At 39.3% G+C, this 19,594-nt stretch overlaps 1 long non-coding RNA gene across 1 annotated transcript in view; it reads right to left on the bottom strand.

Annotated features, from left to right (window-relative positions):
* The window catches only part of LOC120757466 (uncharacterized), a 58,900-nt gene extending 45,056 nt beyond the window's left edge, over positions 1-13,844 (bottom strand). Inside the window, exon 1 of the long non-coding RNA XR_005702516.2 lies at positions 13,740-13,844. This is a non-coding gene — a long non-coding RNA (uncharacterized LOC120757466). The remainder of the gene's footprint in view (positions 1-13,739) is intronic.
* Between the last annotated feature and the right edge of the window lie 5,750 nt (positions 13,845-19,594).

The raw sequence follows: 19,594 nt of genomic DNA, 5'->3' as shown, positions 1-19,594 counted from the left end.
ATGGCTGCAAAACAGAGTTTCTGTGTAGAAGAACCTTGCCATTGGAAACTACAGGGAACTGTACTCCAAGCACAACTGACTGCAGGTCAGCAACAAGAAATCATAGGGAATGAAACTGGAAAAGCATTCGTTTAAAGTAAAACAATACAAGCTCTTCACCTAGTCGCAGAACAGGCTCCCATACATCGAGAAAAGACTGCAGAGCAGCAAATAGACCAGAGGCTAAAGATCTGTAGTGAGTTTGCTCTGATGAAAACACGGGCTGAGAAGATCGACCAGCAACTGAAGTCTGATGGATCTGACAGGCGATGTGTTTGGGGAATGTGCCAAGAGCCTGCAGCTTCACCCAAGGGCAGCCAGTGAGATCCTAGACTGAAATGTCAACACGCTAGAGCCTGTTTATGAAATACAAACCCCCAAGCAGAGAGAACGTGACATTTTCATACGTTCTTTGGCATATCTGCTTTCTCAAGTATAGTTTTCTAATTTAAAAGCCTTGATTTTAGTAAAGAGTAATTTGAAAATGGACAAAAAAGTTGATTTATATACCTATCAAACCAAATTTGCAGCATATACTTCAAGTTGAAGCCAAATCCAAAGGCCCCCTGAATCGAATTATAGGAGTACCTGCATCCTACAAGCACATAAAAAGAAATGTTCGTGGTGTTCGATCATGACAACAAAAGCTGGCCATTGAGTGTATGTTTGTAGAGATAACAAGGAAGATGGATACTGTAAACCTCATTCCACCTTGAAGAAGGTGTGGCAAATATCTCCTCACAGGCAAAGAATGAGAGCAGTTCAAGACTGAACAAGCAGCTTTCATTGTGATCTGCCAAATAGTGACAATTATATCAAATGAGAATATTTTAGCTTGTGATGGGGATGAAATAATCTTTAAGTGTTGCAAGACAGCTAAAGGTTGCTCAAAACTATATCTAATTTCCACCTACAGTTTTACTAAACCCAGGGATTCAAACATAAGAAGTTTAAAAGCAAACCTGAAACCTACGTGACCTCAGGGACTGCTAAGAAGGTGTTTTGCTGTCAGATACAGCTGTCACTTGGTTTAGATAAAGAAGGAGTAGTCCACAAAGTGGAAGGAAAAAGGGAGGAGGAGAACAGAGTTAAGAAAGAAAAGGAACTGTTGTGTCAAGCAGAGGTGACACTGTATAATACAAACCTTATTAGAAACTGATTTAATTTTTTTATAGTAAATTAAATCCATGGTCAAAAGAATTTAATTTTGGAAATTCTCAGTACAAAAGCCTTGCTTAAGATGTGGTGAAAGAAAGAAGAAAATTATTTTTTTATATTACATTCTCTATTGAACAATAGCACTTGTCTAAACATGGGCTTAGACTCATATTACTTATAACTACATTTTCCTTTCAATCACCTTCTTTCCCCAATGAAGTTCCCTCTAAGAGAATGATCTCTTTTCTCCGCTGTCTGTAAAAGCAGCTGTGCAGCAAATCTAAATAAGGGCAGACACAGGAATACACCACCACCATTTCCTTACTAACTTCTCCTGTTCTATAGTCACTTCAGTTAGGCTACTATAATAATATTAGTAATTTGAAGCCTATCCCCCCCAAAAAAACAGTACAATAAGTTTTCTGATCAGAGGTGGCACGTAACAGAAGGTTCATCCCGGAACATGTGTGCTTTCAAATTCTGCTTCTAGAAATGAATTTTTACAAAAAAAAAAAAAAAAAGTGATTGCTTTTAGTCAAGCAAAATATTTTATTTTCTCCCAAAAAGTAATTTTTTTTCCCTCCTTTCCCAGCATTTAAAGAACAGCAGCAAAAACTTTGGACATAAGTAGTCAGCATGAGATACAACCACATACAGTGCTTGTGTCCAGATGTTCATTTGTTCACAAGTCTGAGCATTAAAAGCTCTAAAGAGCAGCAATGCAAAAAGCAGAAGTACACAGTGAGGAAGATAAATCCTTTCAGAGCCCATCTAGTACCTACAAACTACATTGGATAGATAAGGAAACATCATATGTCCTTCTAAATCCCCCAAAATTACTGCAATTTCTGGTTTCATTTAAAAGAAGTACCATGTTTCTCTTCACCAATAAAGAATTTCAGTACCTACATTAGTTAAAAAAACAGCGCTGGACAGGAGTTACAGTTTTCTTAAAACAGGCAGGTATTAATTTCATTTCAAACTGGGGTCTTCTTTCAACATTATGGTTCAACCTTAGAATCTGACTTTGACTTTCATTATTTATAAGAACTCCTAAAAAATAATTCATCTGTTTCCTTGTTTTCTACTCAGTTTTGAGATGTTTTGGAAGACAGAGCTCCAGTCAGTCCTTAAGAGTGCCAGAGCACACAAGAACCCAGCCAAGGTCTGCTCTGGGACAACAAGGCACTTTGGAAGGGGCCTTTGGCCCAAGGAGCTTAAACTTTTGAACACTGAAAGCTGTCAGGCACAACTTAAGCCAGGGTTAACTGCACTGCAAGCACAAGTGTCAGGCTTCACAAGTGAAAGATTCTAACAGATAATTATGGAAAAAAAATAAGATCAAGCTGAAAATAGGATCACTTAATTATACAGCTGGGTATTATATAAGTACAGTACAGGCTGATGGCACCTGAAGGTACTAATTATCATTACTATTTCAAGAAATATCTTATGTGCAGATGTAAGTCATCACTTGTTCATACATTTTGCCAGTTACAAGTATCTCAGTGGAATTTTTTTCTTTTTTTTTTTATTTTGAAACAACAATATAAGTTTAATTTAGTGATCATTTTTATTCCATCCTAGTACTTATTTCACTAGGAACACATTTTGTGCTTGAAATTGAAGAGATATTTTAGCACTTTTCAGAACTAAGCAAGAACATATAATCCATAGGCAGTCCTATGAGACAGGGTCCAACAAACACAGGCAGCATCCCTGCAGTTCATTGAAAGAGGCTCAATAAGAATCTCTAGGGAATACTGACTAACAATAAAGCTCTTCTCAAATAATGTACACACGGAGGACTTGGCAGCACTGTGGCAAAAGAAGTCCAGACAAAAAGGTTGTTTCCAAGGAGCTGTGTGAACAGACCCCACGTTCTGTCAAATGAGCTGCTTGCACAGGACTGATAACACGGTTCTGAACGGGATGCTGTGCTGGGGAGTTAATAAGACAACACTGCCGTGCCCCCTGCGTGGGGAGAGGCAGATGGACTCAGCGTGTTTTCATGCTTGGTCAGGTGTTATTAATCTATGACCAAGAGAGCAGGTGGCTGTCATAAATTGCAAGAATTTTTCAAAAATCATTCAGCTCTCCAAAGCCTGACTGTGCTTTTAAAACAGAGAGAGAGAAAGGAAAAAAAAAAAAAAAAAAAAAAAAAGATTGCTGTTTCCGTAATTGCTAAGTTTAAACAATGGTGCACAGTGAACATAGCATGGCAATTTTTCCCCTCTAAAACTTAGCCTAGAATAGTGCTTGCTCAGCACAAACAAACTTTGAAAATATTCCGTTTTTTAAAAAAAACCTTAGACCACTATCCTCTTGATAGTAGGTTCCTCTGAAGGATTACTGTGGTAAACTGTAATCCAAACCCCAATTGCAATGTTCCCTGAAAGGACATATACAAAATCTCATGTAGAGACAACACACAGAGGTCAGGTTGTTGTCTCATAAGGGTGCCTGATACATAGTAAGCAGGACAATTTTTACTGGGATAGTATAGGAGAAAACTTATCCAGTGGGGATTTTATGGACTTGTGAATTTAAATGTCACCAGCTTTTACCTTCATAATAAAAGTAAAATTGTAAAGTATTTTCCCCTTTTCATAAGTTAATACATCTGGTTATGCTTCTACTTCGCTCAGCCTCAACAACAAAATTTTGAATGAGCATAAAAAGTCAGCTTCAATGTTTCATGGGCAAAACTGTCTCAGAAATCCTTTTATCTATACTGACTACAGTATCCCCATCCAATATAAACTTTTACATTTTATCCATTTACATTTCAAGAAACCCTCTTCACATTATGTGCAGAGTACATAATGAAAAGCTTAGAAAATGCAGTTTCATTCAAGCACAATGGAAAAGAGATGTTTTCCTCAAAAACTTCTAATTCTGCTATTCTTCTATTTAACTTGGATCCCGTGAACTAAACACAACACAGCAATTCTGACATTTGAAGTAATTCTGTAATTATTTTTCTATACGCCACACTATTAATATTTCCTTTGAGTTACTGTTTCTCACTCCCACAGTGTTTGGGGGATCGGATGGCTCAATTAAGAGAAAAAATATAAAAGGAGCTAAATTTATCTTGTGTTTCAATCTAGGCAATGTCACTGGACATAATGTCTCCATTTCCCATCTATAGAAAGATAATGCAAAATTATCTACTCCAATACATGCATATTTAAGCAAAAGTATCCTTTCATCGTAGAACTTTTAGACTAACACAACTTTTCTCCTAGAAAGGAAATGGCTGTTTTCAGCTCAAACGAGTTCTTCACCCTTGTCACCAAACTGACTGCTCAAAAAAAGGGAACTGAGAAGGCAGGGCAGAAAAGAGAACTGACTAAGCCTATACCAGAAATGGAAAACAACTCCTGGATATGTATCTTCAGTGTCAGTGCCCCCAAGACAGATTGTGTTAGAAAACCAACTCTAGATTTGCTGGCTAAGTACTGGCTAAAAATCCTTTTGAGAACAGCAGCAAATGCATTTAGTCTGCTAATAAACACAAACCAGCGGTGATGTTTGAAAGTAAAGGTGATGCACTATTTCATTTACAATTCACTTACAATCTGATTATTATTTCCTTCCTAAAATCAAAGGCACTTTTCTTTTGAAGAAGGAAAGGTTTAAAAAAAGCAAACAGAAGACCAACCTTGCTATGATTAATTGTAACGATTGTTTCTGTCAGCATGGTCGGTCATTAACTGCAGCACAGCGATAATTGCCTCTTTTTATTGCAGGGGTTGCCCAAGACTTGATATGCTATTACAACACTGTTGAATAGTAGAAATTGGAGACAGGTTCAAGCAAACAATGTGGTCATTTAACCACCACAAAAATGAATTGTTCTTTCTTCCCTGCTTGCAATAACTGATTATCTCAGTAGGCATTTTCCATATGGAGACTAGTAGTTTTAATTTTACATATAATCATTAAAATCTAATTGGTGTGATCTTTCCTTAGAGCAGACAAGGTATCTAATATAGTAGTAATTGCTGCTTAAAACTTACATTATTCCAGGCTATTTTAGAAAGAGCGCTGTTAAGACAATCGCAATCTTAAAAGATAGAAAGTTACAAAATATGACCATTGGAGAGGAACAGAATTCCCCTGAAAAATATACTGGATAGGCAGTGCTGAGGAACTGGAGATGGTTCTTTCTGCAATGCACAGGTCTGCAAAGCCTGATATTAACCTCAGCATGTGAGGCAGTACTGTCACAATGATATAATCCTGCCTGAAAGCAAATAACCCTGACAGACCCCATCCAAAACCATCCATGACACAATCTGCAAATAAATGCAAGCTGACTACCTTCCTTCCCAAAAAAGCCAGTTTGGAATACTGCTTGCCAAAATATTTGAGAAGTCATGCTGATGTATTGAGGCAGATGTTTCAAAAAATATGAGTTTCTTCTATTGTTTAGGAAAAGACATTCGGTTACACTTGCCCAAAAAAAGGCTTTGGAACTGCAGAATTTAACATACAGAAGCCTACTTATATATTAAAAGGATTTCAGTTTTACATTCCTATCTAGACTGAGTGGTGAAGAGTTTTTATATAAATTCTTTACATAAATGTCATTAACAGATGTGAGCCATAAGACAACCACATTAGAACACCAAATAGTTTTAGGAAATATGCATAAATTGCAAAATAAGGCCCCTTTACTAAAAGGCACAATTCTCAGACAGAGCATTTTGCTGGGAATAGCTTAAGTGAGGCTCCAGGTGGATGCAAGGATCCAAAACTGCAAGAAGAGATGAGTTTCCTATTACCAAGTACTTAACAGAAAAGAAATATGAACAGTCTTTCTATGAAAACAGAGATTGGGAAATTATTTTCTCTAGCTTTCATCTCTCATTGCTGCTGTAGGCCTAGATTAGTATTTGCAACAATCACAATCTCTATGCAAAAATATCACACTATTTTTCTTTGCAAATTACTTTGGCTGCCCTGTTCTCTGAACAGTGTCATTTTTAGCATGCTTTTAACACATACTTTTCCTCTAAAAGCTGTTAAAAGGCCTCAGTTCTGTTAATGCAGGCATCCCTTTATCTGACACCAATGATTTTTATCAGGTCACTGGTTTAATGCCTTTAAGCCCTTTATAAATTAATCATCAGTGCGGCCAAATGATTTTGTCAACTTCCTAACAGTATGTGCAGTTCTGAATAACTGGCTTCCAGTGGAAGAGCTGCAATGAAAACCCCTTAGCAATTTTTAAAATTTCCCTCTGTCCATGAGAGCTAAGGAGCACAAGGAGCACACTGAGATCATTACAATGCCACATCCCACCCTTGCGGATGGGCAAGGCTCCACAAAGGTGGGAGGGATGGAATTACATCAGGGCAACTGAGGCATTTCTATTTCTTAGGAGTTAAACACCCATCCCCAAATCCAGGAAACCATTTCAGCTGCAGATAGCCCTTGCTGATCTCAACTGGCCACGTGCATTTTTAACATTAGGCATTGTTTCAGTGCTTGGATCAAGTTACAGCACTAGTTCCTGGATGAAAACGTAAAAACACAGAGCATAAATTGTTTACACATGTAAATGCATTTATAACTCAACATTATACACCTTTGTCTATTTAACGCCCTTAAAAAAAAAAAAAAAGTGGCATAATGGAACAGAATTTCAGTCTCCCTTCCAGAAATCAAATTCGTTCCTAAAAAATTGAAACTCTTAATCCTGTACAAAAACAGTCCATGTGGGCCTAAAATCATTGAGGAAACAGTGCTTAAATGAAGAAAATTCATATTATTGATGGTTCTCCTGGCCTGTGAAGAAGTTCTGGAGAGAAGGGCAATTCCAATTACTAAACCATTCAGCACTCTAATAGGATCTGCTTTCCTCCTTAGATTATTATAGGATTTTGGGAGCCAGCCTTAAACAATGCCTGCAAGATACATCTGTGTGGGAGATGTACAGAACATACTGGTCTGAAAGCACATCTGTTTGGGTCAGGAATCACCACCAGAGAGAGTGGCAGACTTCCAGGCCCTGGCAGTGCTGCCTCTCCCCAAGGAGGACAGGGCAGCTGAGTGACCTTGATAAACCGAGCAGATCACAAGTCAGCATCGAAACACCACGCTCCAGGGAAGTTGTGACGTTATCAAAGCAAGACAAGAGCAGAAATATTGCCAGAGGCACTGCTACTACAATAAGAATTTGGGAGAAGGGGAAATGAAAGAAACAGAAGTTGTTGGGAAAGAGGATCATGACAGGGGGTGAGTAACCAGCAGGCCAAAGAGAAAGAACAATGTGATTCGAATACAAATCTACTTCATAAAAATAGCAACCTTTTCTTCATTTTCATAACTTTCTTGAATGTCAGGCATGATGCATTTCAGGTACCAAGGAGCTGTGCAGAGATAATAATGTGTTATTCTGTGTGTTACAGTTGTGCTGAACAAATAATGAATTACTTTTTCCTTAAAGCAACTAGAAATCACTGGAGGTAGAACTGTCTGTAAAACAGACCTTGACCAGAGAAACACTGTTTTTATTTCTCAAGATGAAATGTAATATCTGAAGTCATACGCAAGTGTCTAGAGCAATTTTATACGATACATATTCCTTTTCTCCCCCCCTATTGCTAGTATTCTATTAGTTTGAAAAGGTGGTAGAGTTACAGCATGGACTTTCTTTTAAAACATCTGAGCATATTTAAAATTGCAATTGCCCATTCCAGTACCAACATAACTCCAAATTAAACAGGAAACTAAAGACATTCACAATTAGCATCAGCAAGTAAATAATTTTCTATTCTGGACACTTATGCTGAAACCTCAAAAATAGGACAGGGGAAGAGAGGAAGAGGCAGGGTCAAGTCTCATTGTTTTGACTTGCCTTAAAGTAGCTGTACCCATTCTGTGTTGGAAACATGAACCCCACAGTAACTTATCACCGGGCTAAACAGAAAATGTTTGGTTCACAGCATTGTAACTTCAGCATTAGAATTACTTGCTGGCAATTTCTAGCAATTTGTAGCTGTTGTTGCCAGGAAGTGCTAACAATCACCAGGAGCCAGATTCCAGCTAATCCTGTCAGCACTTCTGGTTTTGGCAAACATTTCACAGATAATGCTTTGACGCCTCTGTGATCACTTGCAGTCCAGTCAGATTAGAAATCACAGGTTGAAGTACACTGCACTATTGTGCTCTTTACCACAATTACCCTCTGTTACTTTTTGAAATGAAGAAAACCAGCACTGGCCTCTTAACAGAAGTCTCAAAACTAGCATACAGTCTGTATAACCTTGAAGGTGAATTGCACCCACCTCCATGACAGCTTCCACAAAACACTCACACACAGGGGTTGAGCTAGACAACCTTTGAGTTCTCTTCCAACTCTAATTGCATTATGATGTGCAGAAAAAATATTTCTTCATTGGAACGTGAGAAAATTTTAGTACACCACCTTAAGATCCAGAAAACTTTCACATCAAGAAACGCAACAGCACAAGTGGCACCTTTGCATTGCCAGGGAACCTTGCAGTTGCATGCTTGTACTTAGTTCAGACTTAGAGTTCAAAATGCCATGAACCTCAGTAGCCACCCAGTGAGGCATCTGAAGGTATGCACAGTAGAAATTCAAGTCAAAAAGGCTAAAAAGGGTTCATCCTAATTCTGGCATCTTACTCTCCCTCCTTACCTCCAGTCTGGGTCTCTCAGCTTCTTGTGGCCTTCCCTGTCAGATCCACATTACCTATTGCAAGTCTTTCACGTATTTCTTGCCTGACTTCACCTTAGAGAAAAGGCATTAATATATTAAACTCTGGCCCCATAATGTTCCCACTGGAATGCATTTTGTACAGGAATATGCCCTATTGTGACAGCAGCTGGAAATTTCAGACCAGAAAATGAAGCAGATTTTCAAGAAAGTAAAATAATGTGTAATTAACCTTTATAACAGCTTATCAAGGTGCGTGGCAGGCTTCCAGCACTCACCATGTCTCAAACCAAACACTGAAGATTAAAGTTCAGCAATAATTTTAGCTAGTGGGCATGATACTGGAGCTGTGAAATATTCACATATATATGGTCAGGCAGTATGATTCCTCTTAAATGTACAGGCAACAATATCAGCCCATAATAACAAAGAGAGCTTTGATTATGGCAGCATGGCTTTAGAGATTTCCACAAGAGACTACCATGTGTGTTTTGACTGCTGAGAATTCTATGATCATTTTCAATCAAAGGACAGAGTTTTGTTGCTTCATCAATATTCTTTGGACAAATTCTGTCCACAACTGCCTTAGGAAAAAGCAGCAAAAATCTAAGACTAGAGTCTAGATAGATTACTGACGAGACACTCAGGATATGAAGTACAAAAGGCATCTTGTTCGCAAACCACCAACCACAATCAAAACAGAAGGACAATAAGGCAGATGGAGTTAATAGAAAGTAATTAAATTCATAGAGTCTTTAGTGATCCCAGCAGTATCATTCAGGTAGAAAATAATTATCTCTTATTCTACCCAGTTATCCTTGATAGTAGTCCTAATATTTTAGGTCATGCAGTTACATCCAAACAAATAAAATGTCAAAGTTTTACCTGATACAAATAGTAATTTCATGTAACCTCATTCAAGATACCACAGACAGAAAAGGTTGCAAATAAAACTCAGACTAGAAATATTACAGGTATACACGACCAGAGAATAAAACAGCTAGCTATACTAATACATTGATGCAATATCAAAAACTACTGCTGTTACTTGAAACTAATAATAAAAGTCATCTTGCCTTTGGCATCACTCTAAAAGGGTCATTTGTGTTGTAATAGTATGTAAAAATCTAAATCTTATTAAAGCATTGAAGGGTTAAGCTCAAATTATCTATATAATCTGAAACGATGCCTGAAGAGTATATTACTCTCCAGAGTACTTTTGTTTTCTGACAGCTGCTTAGGCAGCTGAGCTCTGTGCTGTGTACAGTGATGATGAAGCATTCACGAGCTTAAACTGAAGCACCACTTCACCATATACTTGTGAACCGCTTTCACTGTGCGCTTTTGGGATGACTCTTTTTTTTTAGAAAATTTGTAGACAAAAAAATTAAAAATTGGAAGTTTTTTAGTTTAAAAGAACATCCACCCCCTTGAGGTACTTGGGTGGTTTGTGCCTCGCCCCAGGACTCCCATGGCTGGAGCGTGTGCCAGCGCAGAGAGGTTCTGGATTTCAGGGCGGCTGTCACCTGCAGCGTGTCTGCTGTGCCCTTAGGAATGAACCTAAGGCACAACGCAAAGGAGAGCTCCAGAGGGGAGCCAGGACAAACCTCCACCACCAGCGCTCTCAGAGGAGCTCAGCGCCGCCCTCCTCGGCCCTGGCTGTCACAGCAGTGACCAGGAGGACCCCCATCGCTTGTCCCCCGGGAGCTGTGCCGCCAGAGCACACCCTGGTCACCCTCACAAATGTCACAGGCACCGTGGAACGCGCAGACAGTTTCCACGGCAACAGCGCTCTCCACGGCCCCACAGGGGAGGGCCGAGCCCGGCCGCTCCCCGGGGCACACCGCTCTCCACACCAGACAAGCGCGGAAGGGCTGCCAAGCGACAGCAGGACTCTCATGCTCCTTCTCCTGTCCCGTCCCAGCCATGCCACCCCTTGGACCGCCGGGTTTGGTTCTCTGTGCTCTCGGGTGATGCTCTCACCACACTGTCCCCGTGTGCCCAGAGCAGGACTCTTCTGGGGCAAGGGGAACACGGCACCACCACAGCCCAGGGCCACAACAAAACAAACAAACAAACAAACAACCCACAGACAGAAGGGTGTGAAAAGCAGGGCTTTAACAGCCAGAACACTCAGGGCTGATCACAGCACAATTCATGTGCTGGTATAGAGAAAACCAATGGTACCCTTTAGGGACAGGCCCAAAAGCTGCAGACAGACCAAGCTCTATAAACAGCCACCTTGCTTTGAAAGCAGTTGTTCCTAGAGGAGACTGATGATCAAATGGATGAACGCATGACGATGATCAAACGCATGAACCAAAAGCTTTTACACAAGCATACGTTTAACTAACAATTTACTACAATATTCTTTTTTCCCACTCATCCAATGAGCTATCAAATTCTGAGAAGTCAAAATCAGTATTGGAAAACGCATCAGCCATCTCCAGAATCCCACTGCCAGTACTTTTTTTATATTGGAATGATGTCAAGGAGCATCCCTTGCTGGCACAGAGCTATTATACCAGTGCAGCACAGACAGGGAGCTGGCACTTGGTGCCTGACTCCACAACACTTCTGTGCTAAGAGGTGCGACAGAGGAAAAAGCAAGGCAAAAAGGGCTAATTGATTTGAACAAATCAATAATCCTGAGATGATCATGAGGTTTCTTCAAAGTTTGTTTATGTTGATGAAAATATGCTGAACTGTTCACTCTTCTTTTCAAGCTAGACAGCTGCTGACTCAGCCCTTACTGCAAATTTTTAGTTATGTGTCTTCAGGGTATTTTGCCAAACTAGAAACTAGTAAAGTCATTGCACAAATAGCTTGTGAGATTAAGCTGTCACAGGTTATAAAGAGGGTCAATCATCAAAGTACTTAATACAGATTTACTATGTCATACTTTAAGTTAGTTTGGTATGCAGGAGGGGCATTTCCTTATTTTCTCCTTTATTTCTGTGTTACTTGAAATTAACCAGAAACTTGGTACGTGGTACAAAACAAACTGAAACCCCCAAAAAGTGGAGTACTGCATTCTCCAATAACACATCTCATGGGAGTAAGCTTCAGTAGGCATAGTTTTGAAGAGAAGGTGGATTAATAGGAAATCATAAAATATACTGTAAGATCAATAGACAAGGCAAAACATAGTTATCTTCTTTTTTTGAGTTAATAATAAAAAATATTTCAGTTAAATTGTCATTCTGAATTTGTTTTTTTTCTTTTAAGATTAAAAGTTCTATACTCATATGGCACTATGGACTCTGACCTCTGTCTCACACAATCGTACACAATCCCAGCAATACCAAGGAAGAAAATAGCTTCACACAGCCTGATTTTTCTTTATATTTCATAAATTAACTTACAAATAATTCCACATACAATCAATCCAGTTGAACAATTAACATACAGGCACGACAGTAACCAGCTGAGATCAGATCTCGGGAAGGAGAATTAGACAGGAAAAGCAGAAGAAACGTTGCATTTTGGATCTATTGATCCATGTTTTTCTACACAGCCCATAAAAAATGCTTGCTGGTAGGCCTCTTAAACTGGTGGAATGAGATCAATCTTCTTTAACGTAAAACAGAGCTGCACCTATTGTGTATTTTAAATAGTAATTGACTTTGAGATCATTTGAAGAAATGAACTAAAGTTCATTAAAAATGATAGTATCTTTAACCAAGAGGCCCCAGAAATGATGGGCTGACATGGGCAGTAAGTGTGCACACCAGAGATAACAACCACCCTCGCAGGAGGCAAATTGATTTTCTGCTTCTGTGAAGCCTAACAAATGCTACCACATGCTTTGTTCCCAAATCACTCTCAAACCAAATACCATGATTGTCAGATTTACTCATTCCCTTAAAAAAAAAAAAAATTTTTTTTTGTAAAAGTTAGATATTCGTCTTTCAAACCTAGTATCACCTTATTAGACCTCTAAAAGCACAGAAGCTGGTAACTGGGCTAGGAAGCTTCCCTTCATCCCCATCAAAACAGAAGCAGTTTCTAAAGATATTGTCAAGCATAATGAGATGATTAGAAATGATTGACTGGCTTTCTACCTTCATACAATTTACGTGCTCCTGATTTATTATTTACACAACATTACACATAGAATAATGGTAGACAGATCCAGTAGGAGATGGACAAAAGATCATTTCTTTCCTATTTGCTGAGCTAGCTTTTTGGTAAGAACTATCCCACTAATATATAGCTGAAGCATGCTGGCATAAGTTCCTGCTTATGTTTTCATGTGCCATGTGGGTACTTGCTGTATTTAAAGCAGATTACTGTACAGAGGGAAAATAATTCATTTGGATCCAGTAGAAATGCACTGAGGTGTACAGCACACTTGTCAGAGAGATTAACGTAGACATCAGTAATAAGATTCACCTCAGCACTAGGGTTAAGCTCCATCTCAGCCTCCCTGCAGACAGACCGAGAAAGCCACAGCAGCAGAACACACACACAACATTTCCCCACGCCGAGGCCAGCAAATGCCAAAAGCCACACACAGCTTAGACAAAAGCAGTTAGTCCCTTGGGTGACCCCAGCAGCTGTCTCTGCCAGGGTTTAGGCAACATCTCTGAGATGTTATCAGGACTGTTCAGCCAGGTAAAACCCAGAAGGAGCCAGTGTCCAACATGCTTTCCTACCCTAGCCTCAAATGAACAGGAGTGGGGCCCAGGCAAACACCAGCTGGGACCTGGGGAGACCCAGACCAACATGCTTCCAGTTTTCTACCATTTGGTCATAGCTCCAGAGATTTCACCCCAAAAGGATAAATGAGCACATATATGAATCACCGCTCACAATAGCAAAAGACAAAAGTCATTCTTGGTCTTACCTGTAGCCCCATATTCTGATTTGTCTAATGTGTTGTTCTTAACAAATGAGAAGTAGAACTAGGACACACCTAAACAGGCTCCTTCTAGGTAGCCACCTAGAAGACCTTCTCGATTAAGTAGACACAATTTAAATTGACTTGATGACAACAACAACAAAAGAGCTAACAGGAATCAGCTACACAGCTGCCACAGTCACAAAGGTGTTAACCCCTTCTCCAGCACAGCTGATTCTGCAAGCACAAATTACCACCATCTTCCTCTCTCATCAAAAACTGCAGCTCTCTAATAGTCACTGTATTTGAAACTGTTTTTATTGCCCACGTATGAATTCAGTTTTCTACAGTATAATTACATCACTTGGAGTAACCAAAATGTCCCAAGCTATCTGATTACAAAGTCCCAAAAGCTGCTAAGCCAGTCTTGGCTCAACAGCCAGTTAAATGGGGTTACAGAGAATAAAACACAAACACGTTTCGTAGGTGTTCCATATTTCTTAAGGATGTCTGATTCCTGTGAGCACCCAGGAACACCAAACTGCTGTGCTTTAACAGTAATTGGAACTGAGAACAGAGAATGAAGTTTCTTTAGCTCATTACTGCCTGTGACAAGAACAGGTTTTGCTAAGGTAAAGTTAAAAAAATAGGGAAGATGCAAATTTCCCCTAAAAGAAGTTAATAAAATGAAATAGTCTTTAAAAAGCAACAATGGATCTCCTGTTGCTTGGAGAATTTAAAGCTGCACTAGCCAAAGCACCAAAGTTGGTACATAGCAATTTTCTTCTTTCAGGAAGTTGATCTAGAAGAGGAAGAGAATTTTTTTTTGGTTACAGCGAATTAGTATTTATTCCGCTTGTGTTAAAACAATGCAATTGTACTGAAGCAGTAGTAAGTGTTTCGTTTTGCGAGACTCAAAAGGCACGGTAAAAGACAGAGATGCTCAGGTCATGTGTTGGTTATGTGTGTTGTCATGTGCTGTCACCTGCGGAGCATAAACTGCTGCAGGCCAGGCTGTCCTCAGTTACACCTCTGCAGAGCCTGCTGAAAGCTAATAGGTTTGGACAAGTTTATTCAGAGTTGTCTCTTAAGAAAGAAATAAATGGGGGCAAAAAATATTTTAATGATGGCCTCACTGAGCCTGTGGTGCTCTTGCAAACAGCAGAGGAGTTGGAGAGGGAAGTATCCACCCTGGCTTTCAGATTTAGGTGTGGTTTACAGAGCTAACAGGGAACATCGTTGAAAATCTCTTATTCATAAGAAGAGGACAGCTGATAAAATTCCATGACAAAAGAAAAAGTTTCTTTGAGTCATTGACACTTTTACAGATCTAGAATACAGGTCTGATTTTGGCTGGAGTGGGTTTTTTTTGTTTTGTTGTTGTTTTGGGTTTTTTGTTTTGTTTTGGTTTTTTTGTCAAGAGACCTACCTCTAGAAGGCAAAAGTATACTCTTATCCTGGCACACCACATTCTCTTTCTAGAAACTACATTTACTGAGATAATGAATATATAAAAACTGACAATTTTTCATACCACAAAAGTAATAACTACAGGTATCTACATAAGAAGTTTTACAAATCAATTAACTATTTTAACAATGATGGTACCAAATCCAAAATAAAGCAATCAGGATAGGGCATGACTTGCATGGAGAAACAGCTCAAAATGAACAATGAAAAGAATGTAGTGAAGATTATTATGTCATCTGTCATCAAGGAAGTCATGGCATTCCTGAGGGATTACTGTTACTGTGAAGGAACATGACTCTTAGATTAAGGTCAATCAATATAGAGCTAATCAGAAAACCATTGGCTCATATTGATCTCGTGCAGCAGAGCTGATGTTAAGAACACCCCAGTGCTTGATCTATTGGCACATGAAGATTAACTGAGTAACACTAACATTTCTATAAGAATAAATTCTTTAAAGCAAACTAGTAATAAGCTGGCCTCTTGCACCACAATGTAGTAACTCTGCCATTGTCCTTCCAGAAAAAAACCAAACTTTTTTAGATTTTTTTATTGATTTTTTTTTTTTTTTGCCTTCAATATTTGATATGAGAGTGAGCCCTCTGATCTAACTAAGCACTTTTACTGCAACTGGCAAATCAACAAAGACTATGAATGCCAAAGGAGGTGGTGATGACCAGCTGGAGACAGTAATCTCTGGGATCTGTAAGAAGGATACAAACCACAGTCTCACCCTAACATTTTTGCTTATTGCTCTGAGAGAAAGGGCCTACAGAGCCAGTTTTTCAATCCTGTTCTGGCTTGTGGAGCAGCATTTAGTCCACTTTCTGTTTGGAAACATGCCCAGAAACAGTGTATGTGAACTGCCTCAGGAGATGAGCAGGTCTTTGCCAAAGTACCTCTAAAGAAAGCCAGGATCTCTGTTCTGTCTCTTACATGTGGAGCTGACAGTACCTCTTACAGTCAGCACATTCAAAGCCTCCCATGATAAGACCTATTTTTAGTTGTTTATAACTTTGCCAGTGTTGACCATTCTGAGGAATTTCCTGTGCTGCTGGGTGCTTGCCTCAAGCTGAAAGATTTTGGAAAGCGTCAGCTCAAACAAATGAGCCAATTTCAAGAAAGTTGCAAGTGAATAATTAGCTACAATTCAAAAAAAAAATTTTTTTTGATACCTTCAAGCTAGAGAGTAAGAAATTGAAATGTGGCAGAAGGAATGCATCACTGCAGTGTCACAGTGAGAAAATCCTCCCAAATTTGTTTAAAATACAAGCTTCCAAAATTCCAGTTCCCACATGAACAGTTGAGATTTTTGGTACAGCCTGACAGTGCAATGCTTTGAATATGCAATTTCTGGCCTGAATTAAAGAAAGGGTTTTTTCTGCAATTGCACAATTGCCATGGTTAATTTAACACCACACTTGAGAAACAAGAGAAACTCCTCCCATGCTTTTGTAGTTTTGGCTCCAAAGACAAGAGTGAGCTGTGCAATTCAGCAGAAAAAAAAAGCTGGGACAATTTGGAAAGACAAGAAGTTAGAAAGATTTGACAGTGACAGGGAGAAAAAAAGAAAAAAGTTTAGTAAGAATGACCAAAGGAAAAAAAAAAAAAAACAACCACAATTTAGAAGGGAAGGCATGAAAATAAACAGGAAATGGTGTAGAGACAGGATAGGTACAAACACAGTACCAGGACAGGGAAGGTGCTGCCAAGGTCCCTATGGACACCCCAGGCCATTGTCTCAGAAGTGGTCACATCCCAGACAGACATGTGCTAACAGATGCAAGCTTTTGGACCTCTGTTATTTATGTAAGGATCTGTGATGCTTCACATCCTTTCTCATCTGGCACAGCTGGCAGGATTTGGGTCCTGTCTGGTTTGCCTAAAGGCTTTCACTGTGCTCAGTCTCACCTGAGAGCAAGTGATCTGCTGAAGAGATCAATAGTTCATCAGCATCTCTCTTACCCAACTCACAGTCATAAAAGATGGAGTATTTTGTGGGGGTTTTAAGGATTATAGAAGCAAGCAAGCCAGCCCTGGCAGGTATTTAGTCCCAGCAAGGGCATTAAATTACATAATAGCACTCTTCTGTTCTTTTTCTCAGCAGGGATCAGTTTCTCCCTTCTCATGCCAATGTAACCCTTTGTTGGTGAATATGGCCATGCCCTGCTAGACTTGAGCACAGTTGTTAGTTATTAAATAAAACAACAATACCTTCTCTAGTTTACAGGTTTCTGAAATCTGAAGTGGTTGACCCAGGTATACACTGCCTTGGAAGGGCTGTTTTCCTTTCCTGTTTTCTGCTAGAATGTGTAGTACTGAAGGCTTTCCAACAGTATACTGAAAAACCTTGATCTTCTAATCAGAAATCAGAGGCGTGCAATGAAGGAGATAATTCATTACCCCACGAGTTTTACATGGAGAGTGATTATTTTGTATAGCGTGATGGAGGAACAGAAGGGTAAAACTTACCAATTGCAGTTATCAAGGCAATGCAGGCATCGCTACAACCACAATATAATTAAGGAGATGTCTCTGATCAAAGAAAGTTGTGCTCATGTTTTTGAACTCATTCTGAGGAAAGGCTCAGTCAGCACTTTGCTACTGTAAAACTGAAGCCCTCAACTTTGAAGTTATTAAAGATTTTAGAGCCTTTTTTACAGTGAAAAAGCAAAGTTTAGCTAAGTCTCTAAGTACATTATATTTGAAGTAAGCATTTTTTCTAAAAATCTTAACTGAGTATTTCACTTGCTGTTCTAAAGCATTTTTGTGATGTTACTCCACAGAGCTAAGCAATAACATTTTAGCTTTTAGTGGTTCAGTCAGCATAGTCCAATTTACATAGAAAAGGACATTTTGGAAGGTACAAATTTACTCCCTTCATCTGCCTGCAGAATTAGATAATACACATGATTATTTTATTTCAGAGACATCCAGTACTACCCCACCCTTAAGGAAAGGATGTCTGGGATATTAGGTAGGTCATTTCTGCGACAGCCTAAAAATAACTGCAGTGCAGGCACAAATACTGTGTTTGTTCTTGTGCCCTAGATAGGAAAGAGGTGCATTAGAGGAGCTGTATCCTCCAGCCTGCCTTGAATAAGTGACAGTGGAGATCACCATGCTTTAATGGCAAGTCCATCTCCATAGTCAGATTTGCCCTCCTCAGTTTCCTCATGGATAACGGATATAGAAAGGCTAAAGACATTTCCACAGCTTAATTATGGACGAAAATTGGATACATATCAGATTAAATTACAGATTTGGTGTTTAGATTCTGTGTGAGTAAAACCTTTCCATTTTCACAGGCGAAATGCTCTGAAACTATGGGTAACTTTGCACCACTTTGCCATTTCTCAAGCAGAAAATCCCACAGAGGTTACTGGTACCTACATGAGGCTCTGGCAACCTCCACAGCTATCTCTGGGCACTCTGAACTGTTTCCCTTCATGTTAATAAAGACTTGAATGTTTGTGTTTCCCCATACCCTGTAATCTTTCAGCCAGTTCTTAACCAAAGACATTTTCTGTTCATCATAGATCTTCCCAGCCACCAGTCAATGGCTATTCAGCTGCTAAGAAATAAATGACCCAAATTTCAGCAGGATGCTTCAAGATTAATTTAAGATTCTGCACGGGAGAAACAGAAGGTTTATGTGAGGCTTTAAATCTATTTTTAATGAACTTGACCAGACAGTTGTTTCTACTGTCAACAATAAACTATCTTGTACACACAGTCAGTGTAAGACCAGAGTTGATTGAGTTTTACAGTCGAACAGTCGCTGCTTATTTTGTTCCACATTTACTGAACGCAGTCTTCTTTCATTTTCCTTTCATCAAAGGAAAAAAAAAAACCACACCACACACAGATAAAAGAGAAATGAGCATAAATTAGTCCAATTCCTTACCTCTGAGCTCAAAAGACAAGTATTCTCTAGCAGCAATAATTTGTACTCACTTTCCCAGTCACTCTGCTGTGCTTAGACACAGTTCTTGCTGAGGAATGCTACCAGGTAGCATATCAGGACTCTGTACAGAACTCGACCTTTTAACCAGCCCTTCAAGCAGACAAGCTGCCACTTTGTGGGCAGCTGGGGGTTGCAGTGCTTCCCTAGTGCTGGCTCCTTTTCAGATTATATATTTGAGATAGTGGCAAGAGAGCCTCTGCTTCACTGATCAGCTTTTTCAGTGAACTAATGTACTTCCAATGATATCTGAGAGTAATATGATGAGTGTGTACCTTCACACCTTCACCATAGGCCTGACAATTTATTAGTGCATCAACTTTGTAAGCTACATTGTGTTAATTATGCTAAATTACTAAATACACACAACTAAATCCAGATACTGGAGTGAGGCTTCTGTTGTAAAGCAGTTTCTCTTGAGAATAGA

The sequence above is a fragment of the Hirundo rustica genome, chromosome 10, assembly GCF_015227805.2.
Source record: "Hirundo rustica isolate bHirRus1 chromosome 10, bHirRus1.pri.v3, whole genome shotgun sequence".
Classification (NCBI taxonomy): Eukaryota; Metazoa; Chordata; class Aves; order Passeriformes; family Hirundinidae; genus Hirundo; species Hirundo rustica.
Note: the sequence above shows the minus strand (reverse complement) of the source record. Positions and strands in the feature narration are given on the sequence as shown.